This window comes from Arvicanthis niloticus, chromosome 16 (genome assembly GCF_011762505.2).
Source record: "Arvicanthis niloticus isolate mArvNil1 chromosome 16, mArvNil1.pat.X, whole genome shotgun sequence".
Taxonomy (NCBI): Eukaryota; Metazoa; Chordata; class Mammalia; order Rodentia; family Muridae; genus Arvicanthis; species Arvicanthis niloticus.
In genome coordinates, this window is record NC_047673.1 from 67210756 (window position 1) to 67219516 (window position 8761).

Sequence of the window (8761 nt, forward strand, 5' to 3'; positions counted from 1 at the left end):
GGAATTGTAAATTAAGTACTGGAAAAGACTAGTGCAAAATGTCATGCACTGAGCTCTTCTTTTTTGGCATATTTTCACAAAGGAGCTCCATCTCATCTAGTAAGATTGGTATCTCTCTCCCTCTGTCCCTCTTCCTCTCTCCCTCTCTCACTCTCTCCCTCCATCCTTCCCTCTCTCTGTTTCTAATGGTAAAGCAAGATTCACCCTGCTTCCATATAAAAGTATATAAGCTGAAGGAAAGAGAATCTGTATCGTTCTTGGGAGTAAAGGTATAATAAATAGATAGATCCAAGAGATATTTTCAATTAAAGTAAATTATACTGGAATATCCTTATGAAGAACACTAAAAAAAAAATGTAACTCTTCCTGAAATTGAACCATATCCATCCACCCAAATTAATTAATCTTATTTTATAATAGATCAATTTCTGAAAACTAGATTCTGAGAGAGAGAGAGAGAGAGAGAGAGAGAGAGAGAGAGAGAGAAATCAATGCTTATATATTAGGATTGTATTTTTTAAATGTACATTAAATTAAAACAAACTTTATCAAGGTCACTAAACCTAAATATTAGAGGTAGTCTTATTCCACTGTATCTTAAACAGTTACTAAATTCTATCCATAATCACATTTTCAGCTTTAAAAATTGTTACTGTATCTAATGGCTAAAACAGTACCATCTTGAAACAAAACTTTAAAATGTAATTATTAGATTAGCAGTAAATGTTGTCTTTTATATATAAAAGCAATGCTATTGGCTCCTACACAGTACACACACTGATTTCTAAGTGGCAATGCTCCTGTTTCAGTCATCTACATACATTCTACATTCAGTCTCCAACAGTTACAAAAACACCAGTTCACAAGATGAGCTAACATGTTGTCACCTGTTTCTAATGGTAAAGCAAGATTCACCCTCCTTCTACAGTAATTTCTGTAGAAATATGATCTCTCCAGTGAGTCAACATAAAATTTGGCTTATTTATATTTCAGTGCTAGATAATCTAATTGTTATCATTCTTATAAAAAAAAGTTACACACAAAATTCATAGTCAATTGAATAGTATATTTTCATCCATGATACACTATTATAAAATGTGATAACTTCATTTGAATATCATTTTATAATGTACAAGACACTTCCCATATTTAATTTCATCAAATCACAACATAAATTATTAAAGCAATTTGTGTCTGGCACTTAATTCAACAAATAAAGAATTAATAAATAAGTAGATGAATGAACAAAAATGTAAAAGCTTTAGATAATAAAGAATAAACCAAGCAGTCAAGTTTAGTAAGTCAACAGCAAGAATGGCATGATGCCATGTTTAAAACAAAACTAAATTTAAATATTATGGAAGTATTATATCTAAATAATTAAAATGCCCATATATTAAATCATGTTCCCTATGGCCTTCCACAGTCTTCTGTAAAGATTAGGTTACATTAAAACTACTCTATTTTTTCTTGACATTTTAAAGCACTTTTTGTTGAGATTATCCATTTTTAAATCTAACTAAAAGAAACCTCATTGCTACCCAAAATTACTCATTATGGAAAGAAAAAGAAAAAAAGTGAGTATTTTCTTATTGATGCTTTAAAGAATTATCAAAAGACTTCAGCAACCAATCATACAATTTAAAACAATAATAAAATATCAAACATGTTTTAGAATATCACTCAAAACAATATGAAACCTGTCAAATGTTAATTATCTCAGCAGGGGTGGAGGGTCTCTGAGACATGTAGGCCACAATATCCTAGAGCTATCTAGATATCCTGAAATGTCCTTGAACCTGTCTCAACTCCCCAAGTGCTAGGATCACAGACATGACCCACTAAACATGACTTCCTATATGTTTACTTCTAAATTAAAATCCAAAATAAGTTTAAATTATAGATCCTCTTTAGCTGTAATGTTCTATGCTACAATTTTATTAACTTTATTTATGATAGAAAAACTGGATTAAGGAAACTAATGCAAATAAAATTGATATTTTAAAACCTAAATGATGACCAGGAGAAACTACTTTAGGTTCTATGGTAGTTTCACATTTCAGTAAGTATATTGCAAGAAAAACTAAGCCAGAATGGTAGCATATGACTGTAATCCCCATTAGTCTGGAGGCTGAAGCAGGAGGGTTTCTAGTCTGTATGGTAAGTTCAAGGTTAGTCCCAGCCACTTGGTGAGACCATGGCTCAAAATAAAAGCAGGGAGCTGTGAAGGTTATGACAAAAGACCCCGGTTTAATCCCCCTCCCAAAGACTTTAAATGCCATGACAAATACACAAAGCTGTATCAAGCTTTCAGAAGAATATGTGGGAAAGTGATCATATTGGTGTGGAAACAACATTGAAGACAGCTTGTACCTCAAATACTTCTGAGGTAATCTGTCCTTACTAGGAGTTGTCACCCTATTCACAGTGCCTCTCTTCAGAACACAGTAATAACACCCTGGGCAATTTTTTTTTTCTAAAGCCTGGAAATTTTAGGCAAACTATCAGAACTTTCTTTTTTAAAAAAAAAAAATTGATGTTTATTTTATATATATAAGTACACCATTGCTCTCTTCAGACACACCAGAAAAGGGCATCAGGTCCCATTACAGATGGTTGTGAGCCACCATGTGGTTGCTGAGAATTTAACTCAGGACCTCTGGAAGAGCAGTCAGTGCTCTTAACCACTGAGCCATCTCTCCAGCCCCTATCAGAACTTTCAAATGTGAAAGTTAGCTAACTTCTAAAAACCACACTTTAAAATATATCTAAAAACCACAAAGAACTTCCCCCTTTTTCTTCTCTTAGAGCATCAATGAACAATCTCAACCAATATGTCCATTATTAAAAATCTTGTGCTAGGTCATATGTCTAATATTCTGATTTAAAACACTGGGGAAATGCTTATCCTCAGCTTCATATAAGCCAATAGACAAGCTGTTGATGAAGGAGTCCCTTAACTTCTAATGTAAAATGTTACATAACCTCATATGAGGCTGAGAACTACAGAACACTGGCTCAGCTGGCCATTTAATTCAATATACACAAAAAATTCCAAAATCTGCCTCAGGTACCTCTCAAACTATAAAATGAAATGTTCAATACACACACATAAAAACTAAATGCCAACAATTACTGACAGATTCCCTCCTTCAACACAGCCCCAGGATTAGAATCCCTAATAAAGTTCATCTTAAAGTTTCCTTTAAAAGGAGTACCTGGCGACCAAAAAACTTACATAACTGTTGCAAACTCTGCCTCAATTTCCTTAGCTGTGAAGAGAATGCAGCATTAGATGCTTCATAGTTCTTTCATAGCCAATAAATTTTAAGATTCTTTACATTGAAATCCACAATCAACTTCATATAGAAGTGGTATTATAGATGACAATCGTGACTATGTATAGTCCTATCCTAAAATTCTAATACACACTTAATACAAAACAACAAGTAGCCACTCAACTCAGACCAAATCTGGGCTAAACTCCATTATTGGCTAAATTCTACCTTCCTTTCTGCCAAATCCCCCAGACAAATATAGTCAGAGGCTTTTTTTTAATCTGAAAATTTTCTGTTTTCTTCTAGCAAACCTTCTTATTTTCCCTTCAGAAATACAAGCAAAAATACCTATTTAGAAATATAAAATTCCTAAAGTTGGCAATAAATCTTTAAATATATTTAAATAGTTTTTAAGAATTAAAAGCATATTTATAAGTCAAAAAATATATGCTAATTTATTCATCAACTACTATTTGAAGATTTCCTTATTGAAGAAATAAATTTAACTCTTATTGGATATGTAAACAGTTGACATATTTTGGCATTTGAAACAACTAAAATGAAAGAGGTGTTAGTTTAATCAATGTAGCTTTTAAAACTATATTAACTTGATTCTGTGGAACTTATAGATTACAAAATACAGTATAATGTATACTATATAATAGCATATATTATACTATATATCTAATATATGTTTATGTATTTGAAATTATAAACTTGGAATATATATACACATATGTATATTGAATAGGAAAGTATAAATGAAACAATTTTTGTGCTGTATTAAAGTGCTTTCTCATATGAAATTCACTTTCAAAATTGCAGCAAGATTTTCCTGAAGTAAACCACATATAGCAAGGTGTGGCACATAGCTAGAATTCAGTTGGAAATTGAATCTAAGTATCAGATGTTAAAGACTATAATAACACATCTGTTAATATTAGCCTTCCTTTGCAATCGCATGCTGCACTGAAACAAGATTGAGAATACAGATGCACATGCTGAAATCTGGAGCTCAGCATCAACTTGTAAATTACTCAAAGATTTAAGCACAAACCTTCCATAAAGAATATTTGCATTATTAATTCAGAGTAACTTGAAAATGCAAGTCAAACTACAAAATAAACCAAAGTATTTTTGTCTTGCATTTTATTGTACACATCTAAAATGATCCCAAATGGTTTGCTTTTTATTGCCATGAACATAATCACTATAAAGCCAAGCTCTTACCAAATCATGATTCTGATCCAATTAACACATTAACAAGAATAAGAATCATCATTCCAGGGACAAATTCTTGAACTAATGGGGTACTACAAAGTAAATTATAACTAGTTATCACTTTGTGAAAAGATTCAAAGTTTAAATAAAAGCTAAACTTTTACAACAATGTATGAAACAAATTCCTCTTTAGAAAGAAGCCTAAGCATTTAGAAACTTCCATGTTAAAATCAAAACCTGGAGTTTAAAACTTCTAAACCCCCACACTGTTTAAATCCATGCTAACATTTGTCCCAGAGGTTTAGCCAAAAGACTTAAAATGTACAGTGATTCTATAAAACAAACTTTAAGGCAGTCATCTTCTGAATGAAGTGCCAAAAACCTTACTCCTCCAAAGCAGACTCCTCCTCTTAATATTTATTTCGTGAATGAAACTTTCTTTAAAATATTTTAGGTGAAAAATCACATAAACTAGCCCGTATTGGTGGCAAACACCTGTGATCCCAGCACTCAGGAGGCTGGGCACGAAAATCCCTAGCAGGCCAACCTAGGCTACAGAGTGGGTTTCATGGCAGCTTAAACTACAGAGGGAGACCCTCTATTCCAAAATCATGATAAATACAATTACAAAAAAAATAGAAAGTCCAAAGAATATTCAAGTATTGTTCCATAGAGAATGCAAAACTAACAATGTCAAGATTAAAGAAAAAAATAATTTTAAGTTGAAAACTATTCACATTCCCCACTACAGAAGACGGCTGTGGGACAAGGTGAATGTGAATAACATTACCGCATTGTTTGTAGTATTACTTTGGATTAGGTATCTTTATGCTACTACGAATGTACAGAACACAAACATTACAATAAAATATGCTCTCCCTAACTTTAAATTCGAACTTCAAGCTATAGATACCGGGATCATCTCTGGTTTTTAAAAAGTTATCTTTAAAACTGAATCAATATTTTATAGTAACAAAATGAACAAAATTCAGTCTTGAACTGCATCTTGAATTTAACTGTGTATCTGGTAATACATTCTAGAAAACTAACAATTTATGAAGATACTTTTTTTAAAAACATATGTTTCAGACATCCTATCTTCTGGAATATTCAGATCCATCTTCAAGCCCTAAACCATCTTTACTAGACTCTTCTACTTTTGGCTTTTCCAACTTTTTCCTACATGCAAATAGAACTTAATATAATGAATGAGTTCCTACCATAAACAACATTCAGTGACTGCCTGGAAATTTACAGTTCTAACAAAAAATGACTTTGCTTTACCAAATACAGAACACATGTCTAAATTAAAGATTTGGGACAACTGTCAACTTATTACATACGAAGTCCTTGTTCTATATCCTTTTCAGAACGCACTAAAAGTGTGTTGATTCTATTAATAACATAATTTAATCTATATAGATACACAGGTTTTATTGTTGAATTTCTATCGATAAATTCTATCAATTGCAATCCATCAATGCTTTAAATCAAAATATACTACACTTGTGAAATGAATTTTATTTTCATAACATTATTTTGATGAAGACATGTGAGAGAATCCAAGCTTTGACTTATGGGCAAGCATTTTTTGTTTTCTAAAGATTAAACAGTAAACACTACTACTGTGAAAAAAACAAAAAACAAACAAACAAAAAACACCTGGCCCTAAAGAGATTCAGGTATCTCTAACCTAAAAGTGTAGATTCTCATAAAATTCCAAACAAGGGGCGACCCCGACTCAGCATCAGGACTTTGGATGCCACCAGCTTAAGCTTCAACTTGGGGCTTCCAAGGGGCCTCACTAGCATCATGGCTGATGCAGACCGATGCGCAGGAGGCGGAGGTGGTGGACAGGGAAGAAGCTGGTTTGTTTACTTGCAGCCTGAGCCGCCGTCGCTGCCGCTGCCGCCGCCGCCAGCAGCGACAGCATCAGTAGATCAGCCAAACCCAGCATCTTCCGCACATTTCTATTCTTAGCACACAACTCCCTAGCGGATCAAAACCCCACTACTATTAAAAACACAGACTCGCACGTTACCCACCTCGCACACGCACACCCGCACCCCATCAGCACCGACCTCTCCCGGGCGCCGGCGGGGTGCGGTGGGGTGGGGTGGGGTGGGTAGCTGGCTAGGGAAGGAGACCCCGGGGACACCGGTGCATCCTCGCCCGCACTCCCGCCACAGGCGCAGACGGCCCCTCCCCCCCAACCCAAACACCGACTCGCCACCGGCCGCTCGCGTTACGTAACCTCGCCGCCGCCCCCCGCCCCGGCCCGCCGCCCCCTTCCCATTCCGCGCGGCCGACCAAGTCGGGGCGAAGGGACCCGGCTCGAGCTGAGCAGAGCCCGAAGGCGCCGGGCCGGGCGACCCAGACGCACAGCTCCCGGTACCGCTAGGCCAGGAACACCCCCTCCCTGGCCGCCCGCGCGCACCGCCGCCGCTCCCCCACCCCCAAAAGCGAGGGGGTGTCGGTGTCACCCACGCGGGGCATCCCCCGGCCTCCACCTCCACACCCACGGCCCCAAAGCTTCAGGAGGGAGACCCCAGCCCCCCGCCCACGCCCCCGGCGGCCGCGGTGACACCCAGACGCCCCCGCCTCACCCACCCGCGCCGCCAACGCCCCCGCCCGAGGGAGGCAGGGAGGGAGCCGCGGGGCCCTCGGGGAGTGCGGGCGAGCCGGGGAGGGGGGCGAGAGCTGGGGGCGGTGGCTGTTACCTGCAAAGGCGGCGGCGGCCCCGCAGCTGCTCCGGCGGTGGCGGAGGATGGAGCTGGGGGGGGCCGGGGGGAGGAGAGGGGGCGACTCGGGGGTCCCCCTCCCTCCTCCTCCCCTCCTGTCCTCCCCCCCACCCCGCTGAGCCTGTGGTCCCCTGAAGCCCGGTGCCACCGGCGGGAGGGGAGACGGAGGGCTGCAGGGGAGGGAGGGAGGGAGCCGGCCGGGCGGGCCGCGGCGCTGGAGCGGGCGGCGGCGGCGGGAGGAGGGAGGAGGGCGGGCGGTGGCGGCGGCGCGGGGAGGAGGAGGAGGCGGAGACTCTACTTGGGAATCGGATGTCGGCTACAAATTCGATTCATCACCAGAAAACACGGCTCAGGCGGGGGGCCGGGGCGAGCCGCCGGGCCGCGGGGCGGAGGCTCTGGGCCGAGCGTGCGGAGCCCCGGAGCCCCGGACTGCGGCCTCTCCTCCCTCTGCCTCAGGGACCTGGCAGCCGCCTCCCCGCCCCCTCCTTCCTCCCTCCGGGGGCCGCCGCCGAAGCTTCTTGCCGCCGCTGCGGGGCTTGTTGTTGACTTTGAGGAAAACTCCTGACGTCAGGGGCTGGCTCTCCGCGACTGGCGGGAGCGGCTTCCCCGCGCCCCGGCCTGGCTCGCCGCCTCAGCTCCTCGCCCCAGCCGGGCGCTCGCCCCTAGGTTGCCCCGCGCCCCGCAGACCCGCGGCGACCCGCGCCCCTCGGCTTCCTCTCGCGAGAACACCTTCCCCAGCAGCCCGCGCCGCGGGGCCAGCGTTCCCGCCGGGAAGTTCTGGGCTTCCCCGGGCCGCGGGGCCCGCGACGAGGCACCCGAGGCGAGGCCCGGATTTCCCCGCACACCCACCGCACCGTGACGCCGCGGGGATGCGGGCTCAGTGCGAGGAAACTCGTTCTCACATTCACCTGGGCGAGGCGGACCCAGGGGCAGTGCGAGCCAGGTATCTGGCTGTCCCTGGAGAAGTCGCCGTCCAGTCCAGGAGCCAGTCCCCACATGGGCTTGAGGTTGCAGTGGCTTCCCGCGTCCCTCAGAATCACCTCCTTGTGAGGGATGTCGGTTTCATGGACTTGAGGACACTAAGAAGGCGTTGCTTTTGAAGTTCATGGCTCAGGGAGTAAGTACAGCAGAGACTGGGTTCTAGAAAATGCCCCTTTTCTTACCACGCCTCACACCTCAGGAAGTCATAAAAGTTTACTTTTTCTGAGCCCGGTTCATGGCTTCTGGAAACACCTGGCAAACCAATATTAATCCTGGGGGCTCTAGTCTTTGGGAAGAACCCGTTATTTTCTCCCATTGCAAGAGTCTGCTTAGGGCTTCTTCCTGTAGCATTTCTCCTGTCACGTGCCTCTTTCTCTTCTCCAACTCTATTGTTTTACATTATATAGTGCATCATGTCTGTGTGTGCTGCACAGTTACCACTAAGCTGAATAGTATCCATCGAGATGGAAATCACTGGTAGTGATGGAGGTCTAATGGAAGAAAGACATGGGTCCTCCTCCAGTTGCTAAGGCTGGGCGA

The 8761-nt window shown here is 42.2% G+C and overlaps 1 protein-coding gene across 6 annotated transcripts in view; it reads right to left on the bottom strand.

Moving 5' to 3' along the window:
• Positions 1-7375, bottom strand: part of Akt3 (AKT serine/threonine kinase 3) — a 235279-nt gene extending 227904 nt beyond the window's left edge. For 4 of the 6 annotated variants that reach the window (XR_013104487.1, XR_004608447.2, XM_076914570.1 and 1 more), the window contains exon 1: positions 7220-7374. The gene's annotated coding sequence lies outside the window, so the exon portion shown is untranslated. Of the gene's footprint in view, positions 1-7219 lie in introns of all 6 variants that reach the window. The other 2 variants (XM_076914571.1, XM_076914572.1) reach the window with 1 other exon arrangement.
• Positions 7376-8761: the final 1386 nt, after the last annotated feature.